Source organism: Brienomyrus brachyistius, chromosome 11, assembly GCF_023856365.1.
Source record: "Brienomyrus brachyistius isolate T26 chromosome 11, BBRACH_0.4, whole genome shotgun sequence".
Classification (NCBI taxonomy): Eukaryota; Metazoa; Chordata; class Actinopteri; order Osteoglossiformes; family Mormyridae; genus Brienomyrus; species Brienomyrus brachyistius.
The window spans coordinates 12917386-12938350 of NC_064543.1; the positions used below are offsets into that span (position 1 = coordinate 12917386).

At 43.0% G+C, this 20965-nt stretch overlaps 1 protein-coding gene and 1 long non-coding RNA gene across 4 annotated transcripts in view; both read right to left on the reverse strand.

Moving 5' to 3' along the window:
- Positions 1-20965, reverse strand: part of LOC125751873 (carbohydrate sulfotransferase 8-like) — a 151421-nt gene that overhangs the window by 81107 nt on the left and 49349 nt on the right. The gene's annotated exons all lie outside the window — the stretch shown is intronic.
- On the reverse strand, positions 10986-13503 carry LOC125751878 (uncharacterized). Of its 2 annotated transcripts, XR_007400802.1 has the most exons (4): positions 12997-13503; positions 12478-12530; positions 12058-12255; positions 10986-11819 (listed from the first exon to the last, which is right to left on the reverse strand). It is a non-coding gene; the product is annotated as an uncharacterized LOC125751878 (long non-coding RNA). The 2 variants fall into 2 exon arrangements; XR_007400801.1 differs by having other exon boundaries at positions 12478-13503.

Consider the following 20965-nt stretch of genomic DNA (forward strand, 5'->3'; position numbering starts at 1 on the left):
CGAATCTTCTAGAGTTTTCTGAGAGCCATCCGCAGGTTAAAATCCACAGCCAAGGCTTTAATTCTATGATACGCAACGGCGGGTTTAATAGCTTAAGCTACAGGCATGAAATATTGACGTGTGTGCGGTAGCAACAAATTAGTATGACAGACAGAAGAGCAAACTGTCTGTGCAAATGCCGCACAGAAGTCTGACATTTTGATTTAGTCTCTGTTTCAAGCTTGCTGTTGCAAGCAAACTGGTTTAACACTCACCCAGTTCTATTTTCACAATGGTCTATACTAGGAAATGGGACCTGGGTGACAGGTCTGGCTTCATTCCAAAGATGTACTGCACCGTCGTTTTTACACGGCAGTAAGTTTATGTAGACTTAGAGGTTTATTCCAACCCCCTGGTGAGCAAAGCACGTCAGCGTGTGTGTATAACAGCCACCATTGCCCGTTCCCCTGGAGACCCCTTTAATAGTTGGTTTTACTTGTCCTCCTGATTTAAGATAGTTAAAGCAGTTGCTTGTCATTGAGGATCACGGTGATACGTGAGTGAGCACAGAAGTGGCCAAATTGCGTACGAAAGCCCAAGGGACATCTGGTCCCCGGCATCGTCTGTTAACTATGAACACAATGCGGCGATGTAGTTAATGCAGAGCCGCAAATTAAAACGAGACCCCAGCTGCGATACATGGAGGAGCGATAACTCTAGCAAGGAAATGCCAGTGAAAGACAGGCCAGAGAATACATGTGTGTGTGTGTGTATATATATATATATACATCTACATTATGTGTCCTTTTTGTTACTGTTTAGCATTAGCCGAAATAAGTTAGAGACTTATGAAAACTGCAAAAAAACTATCTAAAGCTGAAAAAACTGCAAGGCTTTTGTGTGAGGGATGTACCGCGTTTCCCAGATACAAAGTACAGAGAGTACAAATCCAGACCAAGATTTTGCTTCAACCAACCAGCTGAGTACTACAGTATGTGACTGTGACTCTTTAGGCTCAACTGGTTGGTTGAAACAAAATCCCGGTCTGGATTTGTACTCTCTGGACCTGAAATCTCCACCTCTATTGTTTTCACACGTTTCCCTCAGTGCCCTACTCTCAGCAGGAGTCGTGTGAGTAGAGCTCAGCCACTCAGAAGATGTTCATCTCCTCCTGTGACCTGAACTTTGTGCCCTCATTATGCTGAAGGATGAATTTTGAGCTCAGCTTTAGGAGTGAAGCAGTGTTTGCCTGTAAGAACTATCCACAGTATGTCCATCCGTAAGTCAATAACGATCAATCCGCACTGTTTTATGTGCCGGGGTGTACCTCTGCTGCAAAGTTTGGGATCATTTCAATGTTTTTTTGAATGCTTTTCTGGTCAGCCCTGTTTTGTGGACTGAATGGAATTCTGCTGACTCACTCCCTGGCATCACGGTAATGGTTGAATCCACCAATTCCTTATTCCTTATGGCCTGATCTACTGCAGTCATTGTCCTAGTGGTATCCAGCAAATGACAGAGGAGAGACTTTGATATTGGGATGGGGGGCACAACTTAATAATATAAAGGCAAAGGTCTACGTGTAGGTATCCCCCCCCTCCCACCCCCATCTAACGTGCCAATATCCAGCAGTCAATTTAATTTATATTACAATGTATTATTTTTGTGGTATGCAGTAGATCTACATAACAGTCTGCTCAATCAACAGTATGCAAAAGATCTTCAAAACATGGCATTGTGCAGGATATGATTTCAATCCGCAGGGTGTTGGCTGCCCCAGCTTTTGCACGTGCACGAGGTTAAGAGGGGCGGTGCAATGCGGGAATGCGCGTGCCGTGATCCATCTGTGACGACAGCAGAGCGCAGACAGGCAGATATTGCGACTTGCAGTCGTGTGGAAGGCCGCCGTATGAGGACGCGTGATACAGCCGTCGGGAAAATATTCTCACACTTAAGACGGGCGAGTCTAAGAATAGCGCTTTTGCCAGAAGGCAGGAGAGAAAGACAGAAGCTTAATGGGAGAAGATGCCAACATTAACTCCAAATATAATGCTACCTTCAGTGCAATGGTGGAGCTAAAAAAGACGGGTGTCATTTGGAAACAATAGTCGTTTAAATTGACGGACCAGTTTAATGCACATGTAATTATAAAAAGGGCTATAAAATTTTACTAAAGGTTACCTTAGCTGAAGGTTAATGCCAGAAAGGTACCACAAAATGGCTTCAAATAAGAAATATCTACGCAAAGTTACACCTCTGACACATACCACTTTAGATTTGGCATTTGTTACTGTATTCATTATGTGAATTTTCTTATCGCAGACAGGTCATCTCACTTGACAGCTTGTTATTTAAAAAAATACGAGACCGACATGGATGCAAACAGCAGTTAAAAATACACATGATTAGTGTATGTCACTAAATGCCTTCGATGATTAATTGCATTTTGATAAGTGATGTTAGTAACGTGATGTTTAATCTTTCAGTAGGTACCATTTATGCTGTTTCTTAGTCATACTGTAAGAATATGCTTGCAAGAAGTATTTTAACAAGAAACTTACAAATTCTAAGGCAGTTCAGCTGTGTCAAAAAGTCAAATGTTTTTGCAAAAGAAATTTTTGGATTATATAATGCTTATTTGATGCAAATTATTGCAAAATGCTAGCTAAAAGTTACAAAATATATATTTGTTTATTATAACTTGCTTAATTTTAATACATATATTGTAATTTTACACTTAGCATGTCATATTACGGTAAATAGCACAGTTTGTCATAATATTTTAACAGTGTGACGTAAAGCTGCGCTGAGTCTCGCATCCAGGTTGTCCTTGGCTATTGCTAGCAGTCTGTGAGTCTGCTTTCATTCCAGCACATTTCCCTGGTTTAATTGGCCCAATTAGTGGTTCATTATCTGTACCACTTACGCTGGTCTGCTGCCCCAAAAATACAAGACCGGGGAGCATGTTTATTTCCCGAATGCACGGCAAAACGGTGATAGTCTTTAAATGTTATGTGTCTAATAACGTCAGAAGCAGCACGGATAATTGGGCAGCGGCGGAGGGAGACGGCGACTCGGGGAAAGCCTGCAGACATCCGAGCTGCCGGGATGACGGGGGATTTACACAGGCGTTCAGGCGCTTCAGCGGGCGGCTGTACCGCTCACAGTGTGGCCCCTCTCATACCTGACTACACCAAGGCAAGACGGACATGACATCAGAGACCATGATTCCACTCCATTCCTTATTCCGTCCACCTGCCTAAGGGCAAATGAGACGCCAGAGGCGAACTCACTTTTACAGAAGATCCAATGCAAGTCAAAGCCACCTTACAAACGCAGACAGACTGACTTTTCCATCTGCGATTAGATGTCTTTTTTATCGTTACTTCATCCATATAACTTCCATTGATACATGCATTACATTTAGCAAATGCTTTTATCCATTAATGACATACAACAGGGTCCCTGGAACAGTTGGGAGTCAGGGGCCTTCCTCAGGGGCCCCACGGTGAAATCAGTCTGCTGACCCTGGGATCTGAACCAGCCACCTTCTGGTCACTGGCACAGAAGTCTAACCCACCAAACCACACAGCAACCCTGCTGCAGTTGGTACTTTCATTAAATAACATTATTGTGGTATATAACATTAATATAGCTACAGACTGTCACAAAGATGAGGGCTCCTACAGTGAAAAGTACCAAATGGCGAAAGCCGCCCGACTCGCTCACCTGATAGATAAGATTTCCCGCATAAAGATTGTCAGGTGCTCTTGCAAAAATACCTGCATGCCATTTAAACTACATGTCATTTTGATGATCTCAAATGGCCATCCCTAAGATTTTTTAAAGTCCTTTATTTTTCAATTAATTGTGTTTTAAAATGTAAATATAAGCACATAAAGATAAAAAGGCATGATACAGTCAAGGAAAAAAGTCTTTAAAAATTTATATAAATAGACTGATGTCCTCATGGATCCATACAAGATTAGAAATCTTCAATATTTGTGCAGGAGATTCTCCTTTTTTTTGTCTGAGTGTAAAAATAGACTTTCATTATTGCTCTGCCTGACGAAATTAATCTTTTCAGGTGCACAGAGGGGTAATGGGAGGGGGATTTCTGCACACTCTGGACTGAGCAAACAGTCCTCGGCTTTCCTGCAGCTGTTCATTTCTTATGAGAGTGAAAAGCAAACAGATGCTTGTAATAACTCAGCTTGCAGGTAAGTGGCTAGATCATGGACATAGAACCTGGTGAAAGGGAATGACAGCCCACCATTTCACAGGGCGTCCATATCCACACAACACCCACAATCTGCACAGAAATAATCCAAGTCTTTGTTTACAGCTTGGTCAAACGCCAAACCTGACATAATTTGGTTGAGTATTGGACTGTGGTTGAAAGTCCATCCTGGTTTAAGTATGCCGTAGAATACGGAAGGAGAGACCGACAAACTGAACGGGCCTAGTGACAGATACGGTGGAATTGGTAAAAGCTTCTTGTACTGACTGAGAATCATTTTTGACTAGAGACTCAGAATAACAAAGCAGGTGCATAACATGGCAAGCCGGAGAGGAATTATTTCAAAGTCAACTCAGACATGAGTCATCTCATTCATTGACTATTTCAATTTGTAACTTAAGCTTCACCCCTTCTAAGTGATAGATTTATAAAAAAATGTTGACGTTCCCTTTGCCTGATGGTACATTGACAGGTAACAGAGGGGGAAACTGGCTATATTTACCACAGCTTTAATGACGCTCTACTTATTACTACAGTACCTAGCAGGAGCCACAACGCAGCGCTGATTAATCGCCGATCGCTGAGAGGGCGGTCACCCGAGCCTGGAAGAGTTCTCTGAGCATTATTCACAGATTTCTTAATTAGTCTGTACGCACTGGTGAAGGCCAGCGCACTTGCTGGGGCCACCTCCGAATAGCCAGAAGTTTGCAGCTGGGGTTACAGTATTTTCTCGTTGACGTGATCGGAGTCCCAGTGAAGACCAGCAGGGTGCATATCAATCTGAATGCAGACGAGGGTTCCGGGCGTAGGCCTGTGCCAGCAAGGGTCAGGCTCCTGGAGCAGTCCACAGAGTACGGGCAGCAGCTTTCGGCTCCAATAACGACGTGACCTTCAGTATAATGTCCGACGTACGTTACAAAAGGGAGGTCTGCCATGTCGGATTTGGGCTGGTTGGTCAAGCCGGCAGGAATCTCGAAAATGGTTAGAAGGATGTTAGGCGCAAGTGAGAAAACGTGGATTTAACGAGTAAGGAGTTTTTTTCACATTGTGTCAGTCCATTCATCACTGACAACAATGAAGCTCTTGGCAGAACTGCAGGCACGACCTCGCAAAGCAGAAATGCAGCTGCAGTGCAGTTATTGCAGTTAATTTATTGCAGTGCACCTACGGCTGCATCTAATGCTGTATTCCTGGCTAAACCGTTCTTATGGCCTCAATGCTGGACAAAGCACTATGTAAAAAATTTATGGAAAGGAACTGAATTGCGCTTCAGCTAAATGTTTTTAGAGAAAGGCTGGACCATAACCCTGACAAATGGTGAAACCGCCGTCCCCCCCCCCCCCCCCCCCCAACTGCCACTGAGGGAGTGTTATCCTGGTGCATTTCTTCAATAATTACGTGTTTCTTTAACGATGGCTGATGAGAGCCATCATCAAAGGATTTTTACAAGCTTGTTCAGCTTTACCCAGCTATCAGGTCAGTCTTCTACGTGTCCATTACTTTGTGTGTTTTTTTTTTTTATTTAAATCACAGAAGTGCATTTTAATAATGTGGTACAGGAAAGCAATTTTCCTTTTGAAGTTATCTTTAAAAAAATGAGCAGGAGTTGAGTGAGGCTTTTGCATAGAGCATGCATGCATTAAAGGTAATCTTACACTGCAAGAAAGCAAACGGTACAACTTAAGTATATATGCGCATGCATCAAGTGAATAGAGTTTAAAGTGTTGGTCTTTTATTAAGACAGATTTTAAAGTTTCGCTCATTAAAAAGAAAAGAAAAGGAAAAAAAAAGTCACGATCACAAAACCTAATCAACAACATAGCTAATCTTTAGTGGGTGGTCAGGGGCGTTGGTGTGCCTCAGACTGCAAAGTGTCTGCTGTGATCTTGGTCCAGGCGGTCATCTCCTTTGGGCTGATATTGCTGGTAAGGTTTGGGAAAATGGGACATGGGCTGAGACAGGCAATAACGTGCTTCTGTTCTCTCAGGACTAATCTACTGGCCCTCCTTCACGAGCTTCGCACATTGTCACGCGTGTTGAGGGCACGGAAAAGTCTGGAAAACTCTCAACAGTTTTCCTCACGCACCTCTTCCTAATTACAGCCCAATTTTAGTACAGATACAACAAAACTCAGTTTATTAGTTGTATTTAAAAAAGTCACTTACTGTCACAAGATAGGAGACGAAGGACTCAAAGGGAGGCCTTTGGTAAACAAAAATGGGTTTATTGTACTGAACAGGAGCAAGGAAACAAACAAGACTGCGAGGGGCCAAAACAGGAAGGCCGATACGGAGTAGGACATGGGCAGACAGGAGGGGCGGCGGTGTCAGTGACTGGACTGGGGATGACGAAACAACCAGGTACTTAAATACAAAGACTAACAAGGGGTAGCAAGGAACAGGTGTGGCTCATCAGTGCCACGTTAGGGAAGAGACAGGGGGGGTCCGGCAGACATGACAACATATGACGTTCCCTCCTTAACCACTAAGACCACATGGTCTCAGCGCCAGTACCTTAACCTTTAAGCCCCGTTATACAGGCGCCCTGAACAGGTCTTGATGTCAAAAAAGCCGTAACCTTTCCGAATCTGACCTTAGCTTCAGTTTGAGTAACCCTAATTTGGGGACTTAGGGTGATAGAGCAGGCCGCTGGAAAGTATGAAACATGCTCTTAATACATTTTGTAGCTGAACTCACACACCTCTCGAGTCCCCTTGCCCATTTTCCACTGATTTAACCTGTTTATGAAAAAAGCTCTACAGCTCAACAAGTGTAAACCTTCCAGCATGCCCTCACTTAAAGACAAATACCCACCAATTACTCATCAGGTACTTGTTAGGTAAGACTAGGTCTGAATACTGTATTGTGAATTTCATGAGACCGATTATGACTGAACCGTTTCCTCCTAGTCCGGGGTATATTTTTAAATAATTGCTTTGATATACGTTTTTTAGAATAGTGCTCAGTCTATTGCTCACTCAGTACTTAATCTTATCTCTAGTGTATGTGATACCCTATATCTTTGTACACTCCATCCAGGCTGAAGTGCTTTAATGGGAATGGCGCCATGTTCAAAGAGGATTTAAGTGTTATCTGGTTTGTCCACTTGTGTGTAATTTCCATGTAATTTTCTGTGAATATTCCACATGTGATTGAGTAATGCTATGCTGTGTCTCTCTGTTCTGTAAAACATTAAATGAGTCAGGTAAATTCCTGGGCTTGTACCAAGGGTCTGACTCAATACATATTGTTGGCATGCGTCTCCTTTTGCAGTTTCAGTGTGTCTCTTAATGTATGAGTGTAATAACGTGGGTGCAAACAAGTCTGGGTCCCGTGGAGTTTGGAGTGGTTCGGTGCCCACCTTACATGCATGAATAGACTAGGAATCACTCATACTCTTGCTGAAACCCTCCTCCCTCAAAAGTGGAACCTGTGTGATAAGTTAGAACTCGCTGTTGGTAACCTGAAAGTCACCAGTTCAAATCCCATGGCTGGTAGAGTGATCTCATTGTTGGTCCTGTGAGAAAAGCCCTTAAACTCAATTGCTATGAGGACCTTACTTTCCCAGTTTTATCAGGGTCAGGCTATCTGTTGTCAGGTGGTTGCTGGTTCAAGTCCCCACTGGTCAACCTGAAGCTTTCACTCTTATAAACACATATAAAGCTAACTTAGTATGAAGTGTTGGCAGGCTGTACAATACATGATACGTGCCATCCAGGTTTTTTGCTGGAGTCAAGCTGAGATGTTGCATCATGTCTTATGAGTTTTCAGATTGATTTCATTAGTAGACTGACATCATGGCACATCGTGGCTGTGTGAGCAGGGAGATAATGGGGAGAGTGTATGAGACACAGCGAGTCCTCAGGGTCAGACACCCAGGGTGCTTTGTCTGAGATTCAACTTCTGTAATTACCGGGAGACTTATCCCGTAATCACATGTGGCATACACCAATAGAATAACAAGTAGTCTTACTGCTGGCATCCTCTTCAGTCTTGTGTAAGCCTAATATTGGATGTTTATAGTCCATAGTTAAGAAAAGGTAGAATAAATAGCATATGTGGGGGAAAACGTATGACATCACTTCCTTTCCGTGTCCAGAAGGGCAAGTATTAGCCTTCACTGCGCCGCTGCAGTTATCGCATGGGGGCCCGTGGCTTGCTGTCTTGCATCCAGTGATGGGTGCATGAGGCTGCATTCCAAAATCGAAACCGACACCCCCACACACCGACAGCCCAGGGCCCGTAATTATTGCCTCGCCACGTTCTTCCCGCACTTCCCCTGGCAGAAGGACTGACACACAATTGATGGGGCTGTCTTCCAAGCAGCCATCACCACTCTGGCCACGGAAACAGACACCGGCTTACATATAATGAGCTGTGGCTCCAGCTCTGGACCTGCTGGCGTGGAAGGAGTCATTCTGGGGGGGGGGGGGGAGCTGTCAGACACTGCTGTGGCCTTACCTACTGCGCTCTTAGGCTAAGGCACACACCTCATGGAGATTATCGCTCACGAGTGACGGGCTGCAATCCCAGATTCGGTGCAATCACTGTGAGGGGAAAAAAACCTCGTGAGCGACGTAAAACAGTGATATTAAAAAGGGGCGGGGCGTGATGTGGATCTTTGGAACAATCTGTCAGACCATCAAAGTGTCCAGAATGGCTGGAAGCTGGCGAGAAGACAGAGAGGAGCCGTATTTTGAGGAAGGAACTCTATTTTGTCAGGTGCTAAGAACATGGCGACTAGAGGTGTGTATAGGGGCGGGGCCACAGGGGCACTGGCCTCAGTTGATTGGCCCTCTGGGTACCACCTTCCCTGTCACTCATCTATTCAAAACACATCATTGGCTAATGGCAGGGCTGCCCTCTCTGTATGAATTATGGCTGATGAATGCCCCTCACCTTAAAAAACGCTAGAAACTGCCCATTAATACCTTGCGGTTACACACTGATAGAGAAAGCGCAGCGTGTGGTGCAAAGCTAGGAATGTTAAGAGTGACGCTTCATGAACCTCCTAGTGCCTTGACCAGGGTGGATTTGAGAGACCCCCCCCCCCCCGTCTGCCATTGAGTGGGCATGCAATTCTGAAGTGAAGAGGCCTTCATGCTACCACTCAGCTGCTTACGGCTCGATTAGAATCCTGTTTGGACACACATACAGGCACGTACACTCACACACACACACACACACACACACCTGCGAATGCACAGTGAAGCTCTGCTTTAAATTCTGAAGACAATAAAACCAGACTGGCCGCAGACCTTCACTTTCTCAATAAGCCTTTCAGCCCTGGGACTGCTCTCGTCAAGAAACGCACCCCGATCGGCGTGACAGAGCTGTGCGAGTTTCTGAGCCGCTCGCCACGCCGGAACCAGTTGGACTCTTTTCGATTGATGACGTGCCATCAGTCTCCCTGACGAAAGCAGCCCCCCGTTCCCACCCCAACCCCCCCCTTGAGAAATATTAATAAATTGAGACCAGGCAGGTGCAATCTGAGATGCCTACGTGTGTTGTCGCATTATCGTGTGCGTGTGTTGAATAGAGTATGACTCATGTGTGGTGTTTTAGCCAAATATCCGTCAAGTTTTGTTAGGGGTCTTAGGGTGAAAATTCCATTCGCTACAATGAGGCAGGAAATGAAAAACTTGAAATGAAGCAGAATTCTTCCATTTACTCAGATACTATTGGGTGAATTAAAATTGTAGGTGGATTCACATGTACTAAAGCAGCAATGTCCACAAGAATCAAACTGGAAGGGCTGTTCTCCGGTGGGCAGAAACCTGTGGACATGTCACTTAAAGCAGTGTTAGACAGAGCTGACTAATGAAGTTGTAAAAACCGTGAATTACGAATTTACGAGGGACAGCTGTCAGGCACATATTGTCAGTCACATCAAAAGTGCTCAAAGTCCTGAAAAATATACGTCGGAGGATAACAAACGGGATGGCTGGCAGGAGACCAACTGAGATTAATGCTGCCCAGCAAGAGGTGGGGGAATCTCGCCAGCTGTGCGCAAATGCCCTGGAGTGGCGGCTGCGTCATGGAAGGCAGACCTGCGCAGAGATCATCTGTCGGAGCCAGGGAAGGAGGTAATTGGTGTGCAGCATATGTGCGCTAATTGCACCGATGCACCTGAATAAGCATGTGCTATACTGTAGGTGATGCTGGCTGCTTTAATTCTGCCTGGGATTGGGAGAGTGGGGGGGCAGACCCGCCTCCGTTGTCAGCAGTGACCATGTGTATCACCCCAGCCATCTGGATTACCTTCACATCAACTCCCGCCCCCCCCCTCCCCCGGGCACATGAGTGCCTTACACCCAACCCACCAGCCACCTTCATCTTGCCAGGCCTGGATCCCCCCCCCCCCCCCCCCGCCAGTGCTTGCACCCCTTTCTAGGTCAAACAAGCAGAGCTGGCTACATCTATTTACTTAACAAGTGGGTGAGGAGCCCAGATGCAGGCCTCCCCCTGTAATCACCCCCTCCTTGCATTCTGACAGACGGCATTCAGTGGAGCAGACGATCCGAAGAGTCCCAACCCACCACCGACAGATAACGTGAAACGTGAAAAATCGAATGAACACGACTGGCATAATTGCCACCTTAACTGACAACAAACAATGCCGGTTCTTCTTAACCAACAGAAACGCACCAGTGAACTGGAGGCGCACAGCATGATTAATTTATTATATAAACTCAGTCAGCTGCAGCTGAGTGAAGTATCATTTATGTAATTGGTAAATTACAGCCCACTTACTCTAAATGCTTCACATCTGAATGAGAATAAGATACACAACACTGTAGGAGGGACCCAAAAAAGCACAACTGCATCTAGCACATGTGTATTAATGCACTTTTTTAATTGCATTTTAATGCCTATGCAATTTTCCAAAGCTGCTTAAATTGTAGGTTTACCCAATTTACTCATTCAGAGAACATAACATAAATGAGTCTTTAAATAATCTGATGTGGCAATAAAGTGAAGTGCAATTTAGACACAGTGCTATGATTTTATCCATGAATGAACAACACGCACAGGATGCGATGAAACTGTTTTTAGCATCTCCAGGTTCCTCCTGTGATGTTGACCTCACTTATTTAAATTGCGATTCAGAATTCTCGTTTGTTATAGCCAGAGTAAAAGAAATACATATATATCTCCCTGGAGTTTGAGATCATATCAATTTTCAAACATGTAACAATAAAACAGCAGAAATCTAACAACTGCAATTTTAACGTTAGTCGTAATAACTGAAAAACAGCAGGCTCCGAATTTTGAAATGCACTTTTATGTCAGCATATCTGATTTTTGTTTTGTTTCTTTTTGAACACGAGCTGAAGCCGCAGAGGACGCCGCGATGCCGATCACAGTGGCTGCCCGCAGGTCTTCGTTATTGATTCCCTTGTTGGTTTATTTATCAGCCATCTGCTGGAGAACATGCTGGAACAATGGGCTGCCCGGTCGGTACAATGCTGGACTTTTCGGAGGTAGGTGTTCGGCTTGTGTTGATTACACAATTGCTAAGGATTTAAGCATTTCAGCTGGTTCTGTGCTGGGCTTTTAAAAACAATTAAGGAATTCCGAGTCAATATTTAAAGCCAACCCTGAAAATGAAAAATATAAAAAAGGATTTTGTAGGGCATGATGTATGGCGTTCGCTCTTAGATATACCTACAACCTGTTCAAAATTTGCCTAATTTTATTTCTTTATTGCATTTATTTAGGAAAGACTGACATATATTAATTCAAATCTACAATCTGAAGCACAGTTTGCATGCTTAATGACATGAATACAAAGCCCCGTAACTATGCCAGTTCATGATAGTTATTCATACTAATTACCAATTTGAAAACAAATGATTAATATCCATTTATCCATCTTCCAGCAGCTTATCCAGCATGGGTTCGAATGAGGTGCCTGGAGCCTATCCCAGGGAGGACAGGGCACAAGATAGGGGAACTCCCTGGACAGGATAGTAGTAGTAAACTCCCTTTGCCAATGAAGATCTGGATCATGACCCAAAGAGTTTATAAACACATCTATAACAGATAATAATGCATTAAAAATGTGTTATAATGGTCAGTATCAGCATTAAGGATGCTTTGTACTGCATTATAAAGGTATCTATGGTGCATTATAGATAAGAGCTTCATAAGGCATTCATAATGCATAATAAACAAGGCTATAATGTTTTATTTATTTTTAAATATTTACAACCATATTTATAATGCTTTATGCATACAATTACAAAAAAACATTACCTTAAGTAAAGTCTTGCCACTATAGCCACAGGCAGAAGGGCCGGTGGCCGTCTCTGTGTAGTCAGAATGTAAGTTAAAGAAAGCTACTGTTTCAGCAGGATTAGCATGACAGATGGCTACCAGTCTCACACAATCCTTAAAGGCTGTAACACCTGTGACCAATTAATGCCAATTTTAGTGGCATGTGACCGATTTAAGGGACCAAAAGGTATGAATGTAAGAGCCCGAGAAAAAAGTACAAGGACTAAGTTCATTGCCTTTCATCTTAGACTGAAAATCTATTTTTTTCTGCAATGCAAATTATTGTAATGTTTGCTTGTTCAGTTTTCTACCTGATGAGCCAGTGTTATGAAATCCACATTTCTCATCTTTGCTATTGACTTATAAAATAAAAAGCTAACAATTGTATTCCGATTCTGGACCCTTTAAGGGTCTCGACACACAATAAAAGAATTTCAGAAACTGAACGGGCACTTGGAGAATTAAGCATCCTATTTTGGTTGGTAATCAATGACTCACCCAGCGCGACCAAACACAGATGTACACCAAACACCTTGACACCTGTAGCAAAATAACACACTTTTCCTTGGACTTCCTATAAGGACCGTGAAATCGGTCTTCTGAACCTGTGGTGGGTGGGGCTGTGCTTCATTTTATGCACGGTTTGGTTTAACCCACCTCCCACTGGCTACTATATTGAGCAAATTTCTGCAAGATAGTGCACAGTAACCTCATCGCCTGCAGGTTCTGAATCTTCAAAATCTCATTTCTTACTTTCTTCCACAACATCTTCCAGGGCTGCTGTGAATCTGAAGACTCTCCTAGGAAGTACAGGGGCACCGAGCAAGTTATAGGATGCAGAGTGTCGGTTCACCGTGGGCACACACTCATCCACGCAATCGAAGAGTGCAGGCAATTCACCTCCACCAACCCACGAAAGGATGTTGGGAGGAGCGCGGAGCAGGAAAACATATGAACACGGCGAGAAAAGGCCAGTGACTCCACTGGTGAGCCGGTGTGCGTCACTTTCACAGAAACAGAGCTGCTAAGCCGGTGAATCATGTGCCAGTATAAGACCATGGAGCACGTTCCATAAACAAACACCAGACAGCTGAAGAAAGACGTAATGCAAAGGTATCCATTTCAGACTTTATGGCTGGTGCTGAGAAATCAATATCTCCAGTTCGGGGGGGGGGGGGGGGGGGGGCGGGGGGGCAATGAGACAGCCTTAAGTACAGCCGCGAATGCTCCCCGTCCCGGGTGTCGTGTCCTTGACTAACATCCTTGCTGCCGCTGCTGGGACCGTAAGTGGTTTCCCTTTGTGAGAACTGGAGAAATTTGATTTCTCACCTAACCCCCACACTGCATCCTGCGAAAGAGCTCGCGGTAACGTTATTACACGACCAGAGGCGTGTCGGCCAGCGTCGAGCACAGGGGTCACTGAAAGGCCAATTTTCAGGAGACCTGGCTAAGGGGATTTGGTGGACACTGCCGGCTAATGGCCGTTTCGTCTGTTTGTTTATGTTTTTGTTTCCGAACTTTTACATTTTTTATGTATCTGTCCTTCTGAGAGTTAGCGTTCAGTGTTTAGGTTTTATCCATTCTGAGCGTTTTTTTCTTAATTCTCTCTGGAAGGTCTACCTAAAAACAATAATACAATTAGTATAATTGGACTAGTGTTTTTCTCAGGGGAGCTGGGCAGTATTTTTATTTTTTTCTCTTGCTTTGTCACGCACAGACTCTCGGCCGATAAGAAGCGACCATCTCCGGTGACACGAGCTCATCTTTCTGCAATCAGCAAATTGCACTTTCGGCTTTGCCACCTGTCATCAGCTCCGGCAGCTGAGGGCCTTAAATGCTTCACTTATTTTATTCCCAGATAGGGTTGGGGTGGATTGGAGGTCATGGCTGCTCTTCTCCATTGCAACAGGCGCTTGGTGGGGAGACGTTATTCCCATGACCCGGGATCAGTTTCAGCACTTAGCCTGTAATTGTTACGGGTAGGTCTGGAGCACTGCCATCTGATTCAAAATCAGCTGAGAGCAGAACATGCTGTACTCTGCACCACAGGTGGGAGTGAGGGTCTCACATGCAGAGCTGCATGAATTACATCAGCATGCCCTGCATATCTTTCCAGATATCTTCAGTTTTCTAGGGTGAAAAACCTACAGTATGTCTTTCATTTACTAAATCAAAATCACCGTTACAATAAATGCAGAAAATACAAATCCATTGAGTGAGACCAAACTATGTAGCATTGAACTTTACATTGAGTTTAATTTACTTGTCAAATAATTATTTCAAGAAGAAGTAAAACTCATCTCTCAGATCTGCTCACCGCTCTGCATTAAATGGCAGACAGATCACTAAGGCCAACACAATGCTAACCTTGTTAGCGATGGATTCCACAGTGCTGCACTCTGTAAGAGCCTTTGTGCTTATATTATAACCTGAATTCTTAAGTAATTGCACAAAAATTCCAGAAGTGACAGTAAACACAGTTAAATCTTGGGAGGTGCTGACAGTATGGTGTCGTATAGTGAAATATGTGGGGGAGGGGGGCAGGGACTCCCAGTCAGGCGACAAGTGACCTCTTATCCAATCACATTCAAGCCTTTAACATTTAATCCTTTTCTCTTTTACTCATAGACCTGAGACTGCTTCTGGCTATAGCCCTAAGACTTGAGCACTGGGTTTACATCCCCAAACAGTCATTTTTCTATTTAGTTTCACCCACCTTGTAACAAAAATAAAGTTTCTCCCACCTGCCTTTTGCCTGTCACAGGGATCTGTTCTCTAGCTGATAACAGGAAATCTTACCCAACTACGTCAGCTGTCTTTGCAGAAATGCATCCCTATACCAGTCTTGCAAATATCCCTGCTGATAAACTGATGATCTTCATTGACCTGAGGTGGCGCTTTGATCTACGTGTCACCTGTGGTGCTGGGCTTGTTCAAACCTATCAATATTATTGAGTTCCGACAGGAGGGCTGGCCAAGCGGAACCACAGGCAGAGTCTGAAGAACCGCACTGCAGGGCCGACACCCAAGGATGCACACAAACGGAAACATGCGACAACAGGCATGACAACCAAAGGGTTGCCATGTAAGCACTATGGCAACTGCCACCCACGGATGTATGTGGATAGTATTACTGTTTCAAAACGGTCTTAGTTACTCAGCTTGATTTCTATGGAAAAAGGTACTGGATCATGGTGATCTTTCTATTCATATACTCTATCTATCTATCTATCTATCTATCTATCTATCTATCTATCTATCTATCTATCTATCTATCTATCTATCTATCTATCTATCTGTCTGTCTGTCTGTCTGTCAGTCTGTCTGTCTGTCTGTCTGTCTGTCTGTGCTATATATCTATTTATGCATATATTTATTTATATATCTATTTATGCTGAGACCCTGAGATGGAAAATGGGTCACAATAAGCCAGGATGTACCAGGAGCCAGCATATACTATGGATGGGTGTTAGTTATTTATAACCATGCCTGAGTTCATATATGTTTTATAACTTCTTACCCCCAGAAGCGCAGGGACACGCTGGACGGGATGCCCGTCCCTCGCAGGACATGCACAGACAGTCGTACACTATGGGAAATACACAGGTACTGATTCAGCTACCTAGAGGAGGGAGCCAGAGTTCATACAGGAAATTCTCAGAAACACAGAAACACAACAGTGTCAGAAGCAGCGATCTGGCCTCCAGCCCAGCGAGGTTACAATGCTACCCACCGAGCCGCCGTGCTGGCTAGCATTTCCATACCAACCTCTTAAATTATGATTTTAACTGTGCAAAATGATTTATGCTGAAAGAGAAAGAATCAACTGAAAAAGCCTCAGTGTGGCTGCAGGGCCGGTCAGTGAGGACCGGAGATGGAAAGACAGCTTCAAACAAAACTCTGGTCAGTTGCATGCAGCTGACGTGGGATTAGCTTGGTGGAGAATCTGATACTTATCCTTTATTTATGCCTAATTTCACATGACGCATTTCTCTCTGATGGCTAACTACCCCAAATGAGTTATCTGCTGCGGCAGACTAACTGCAAAAATTCTCGTTGACATCCACGATCCTCCAATCCACGGACAAAACATTAGCACAAAATCTTGGGGCTTTGTTTGCCCTGCTGACCTCATTCATTAGAATGAGGTGAGTTTGTTGTATAAATATTCTACATTCCTATGAGGAATTTTCTGAGAAAAGATCTTCATTTATTTGGGTTAAATATCGTCAGTTTTTCATACTTCAGGATTAGTATGATTTTGTTGACCTGAAAAGTATAATTTGTTCAGTTAAATCAGTAATAATTGATTTTAGTTGAATTTTTTTTACACTTCCCAATAGGCTACAAGAGATTAAAGGACTGAATTAATCATTGTACTTCAGTAGGTTTAATGATTTGTCTACAGAATATATATTTTCATTATCACAAATGCATATGTGTTTCAAATGAGAACAACTCATCTTCAATTGGTTCTCATCTGTTCCTCACAACTCAAGTCTGGAAATTCATTTGCAATATGCAGCGGCAAAATAAGCTTTAAAAATAAGCAAAATATTAACCAAATCTCAGTGAATTTCCAGTTTACCGTACACTCTTGATTTGACTTATTGAAGACTTACAGCACCTGTATCAACATTCTACTATTATTAGCAACTTTCCTCTGTTTTCAAATCAACTTGAAATAATGCATAGCACCCTACAAATCGCGTCCCAATTACAGTCAGATGCAGGTATCAAGACACACACACACACACACACAGCCATGGCCAGGATTTTTAAAATACAGAGGTCAATAGTGTAAGCCCTTCCTAGATGTGCCCCGTAATGGATCGTTTTAGAAAAAATATTGAAGACTTGACCTCGGTGTCCTCAGTAGTACGGGCATACCTACACATTACGATAATCTAATCTGTCAAGCCAAAAATTATTTAAATTCCAGTCATCACATAACACCTAAAAAAAATATCATATATTCCATTTTCAAATTATCAACTTCAACGTTTAGGAATGTTTACAGATGCTCTGAAAAAAAATTAATCCGTTGTTGCTAAGCAAATAAAGCTGATTAATTTAATTTGTGTGCCTAAAACCTTTTAGAATCTATCTACAGCTGTGCATAATTAATAACCAAAATAAGCTCAATTTTATTTGATTTAGAAATTGAGTTATTCAATTACCAGCTACAGTACTGAAGTAAACAGCCATTCCGCACATGCATTAGCCTTCTGCTCCTATAACGTTTGTATCTATAGCATAATATTTCACATTCACAGTATTTCTTGCTCAGGGGAGGCTGGTCCATAAAGGTAGAGGAGACAATACCAACTCTGTCTTTCAGATAAAATTATGCAACAAGTAACTCTGAAATAATTTATTACAAAAAATTTTGTGTAATTTAAAAACAGAGTTTTTTTTCTATTCTTTGGAAAACATCTCTATTGTACGACTATAAAATGGATTATCTTCTTACCACCTATTTTTTTTTTTTGCCAGCAGCCACGCTGGTAAACGCACAAGCTAGTGAATTTAACATAGTCCGTGCATATCGCACAGAAATAATTAATTATGCACACTGAAAACTGAACACACAATACACCTAACTGAAGCACTTTCATGTATAATGCCTCACTGATGTCATTTGAAGCGTAATAAGTGGGGAAAAAAAGCCATTTTCCCATACATTTTACAATAACAGCTCACAGTAATAGCTTCCATAGAGCAGAATATTTGCATGAACTTAATTACCTTTTTTGTTCAATCCTCACTTTGTAGATGGGGGGGGGGTGTCTAGGATATAGCCTCCGTGCTTATATACAGCAATTTGTCACGGCACACGGCCGACTTCATATACAGTTTTTAAGGTACTTTAAAAATACAGTACAGCTTTTTTTTGTGTGTTCCAAACTCTTTTGCCCACACAACATGTAACATCTCAGAAATGTCAGAGGCTATATGGGTATTTTTCATGCATACAACACAATACTAAGTCCACAACAGAAATTAATATCCTACTGTATAAAAGATTTGTTTTCATATTGGGCTACCCTGTGGATGCAGTGGGGAACAGTCCCAGTAAGTGTTCCTGTCTGACTGGTGTCCTCCGCTACGGCTCATTCGAAAGGCAGAGTACCAGTCGTCATGAGCTCATATTATCCAAATGCTTTATTTGAATATTTAAGGTCAGGAGGCAGTTGTTTATGCCTCTGCTACTGCTGCCAAGTGTCTCTGGAATAACGGCTCTGAATAATCTGCTTTTGCAACAGATGCAAAGTTGGAATACGAGATATAATGTGATTTTCCTCCATCCTGCATTTATGCAGATTTCGGTGCCGTAATTCTGGCAGGATCCTGCTCGCAAGGAGCCGGTAAACATCTCTGCCGCTCAAATTTATATGACACTCAGATCATTTTCTGATATCCAGGAGATTTTCATGCCGGAAAAGAAGCAGTGGAACATTCAAAGTGATCCCAGACGATGTGTGACTGAAGCAAATACGAGGGTTTATTAGACAGCAGTTTGGTTAAACAAAGCAAAATAGTCAGAGATCATTCTAACAGGCCGGAGCAAGTAATATGTCCAGATGAAAAATTACCCATAAACCTTAAGTGAATTTACCTACTTATACCCAAATAACAAGGCTTCAAGTCATATTTATGATTTTCGCACAGAATTTACAGTTACTGATAGCGTGTATTTATCGCAAAGAATGTAGTGGAAAGTGTAATATTCTTTTGGGAATCTAACACAGATTGTTTTGTTTTATTTCTGTGGAAAAAAAGAATACACTGTTATTACTTTGTGCTGAAACACTACCCTAATTACACTAATTAATATCAGCGTTAATGCCAAGCAATGGACTTTAACGACCTTCGCATGAAAACTACATATATTAAAATGTACAGTCTGAACTTAATGAAAAACAAGACCTTGGCTGCCAGAAGTGGAGTTTTCGTCCTTGGGATCCGAATTAAAATAAATGTATAATAATAAAAAGAAAAAGATAAAAAATCGGTTTAATGCGCATTAAAGAAATATATAAGTATTTTCATTCTCCGTTATTTGGATGAAATGTAAATATTGTGAATGAATGCTGATGTTCGGCTTCAATGGCTCCATATGAGGCTTGTTTACATGCTGATGCTTGTTGGAGAGCTTTTGTAAACAGTCCTGTCCTGATTGATCAGTTGTCTTACAAGAAAAGGTCTTCATGGAGTGGGGGGGGGGGGGGGGGGGGGCGATAAACATGAGTACATGCAGGATCTTGAAAGCGTCGCTAGGACGTCTTTGCTTGTATGGGTGAGGAAAACCCATACAGCTCACATATTGTTTTATTTGTAGACCAGTCACATCGATGGCTCAAGTTAAGAGGGACGTCCTCGATCCCAGCTGACGTTTCTGCCGACGGGCGCTCAGCCAAGAAACGCGGGAAGCTGACTCCGTGAAAAGGCATCTTTCGGCATCTAGGACGGATGCCAGCAGTTGGCGATAAGCTAATGTTTGAGACTGAGAATAAGACATGCAAGGAAACTCGAGAGAAAGAGAGAGACAGAGAAGGATGACAGGAAGGGGGATGCTGAGAGCTTGCCAGAGCAGCTGCTAAACACGTAGTGGAACAGAACACCCCCCCCCCGGTACTGCTCATCCAAGCTTTTACTGTCCCTCCTTCATTGTGACCTCATGCAAAGCGGCCGCCCCGCTAATTGCTCTGATGCTAAGGTGGCAGGGAGAATATGACCTGAGAGAACATGGTATACAGAGATGACGCACCACCTGGAAAAGTTTACGGGGGACACGGCCGTGGGGAATCATGTTCCTGTACTTAGGCAGCCTCAGACTCTACAGCGCACACTTTACTTGAGTGGACGCAAGTAACTTACTAACTTATTTACAGGGCTGCCAACTTTGGTCAGCTGGCTGGAGTGAGATTTTTAATTCGAGACGAGACTGCACACGCATTTGCATGCATGTATCAGTTTTATTACCTTACAAATAGTCCGTAGGGCTTGCAAACTACCCCAGTGCTTTTGATGCAGTTAATTTTAGGTTTCTAATGGAATCATACAGATTTAAAGCAAGATGTCTTACATGAGCGTGACAGTCAGAAAGTGAGAGTAGCATGCCATGTGTGTGAGTTGGTAACCCTGCAGTTACTACTCAAGTACAAATCATGAATAAATGTACTAACTGCATGAAATACAGTAGATGACCTGTTATGACTGATTAATGAACAGAACGGTAGTAACACTTGGTTTCTGGGTAATTAATACATTAAGTAAGAGTGTACTGCTGCATTGTGTGCGTTCCCCTCACTGCCATGAGTCTGTGGGTTTATCTCACTGCATGAAGGCAATTATGAGCTTGGAGTCTGAGAATGGAGTGGGAAGTCTGTCTTTTTTCAGCTGGATCAGCACTGAGCTGAAACAAGGTCCGGTTTGGGTCCGGTTCTCCACTGTGTCAGCCAGT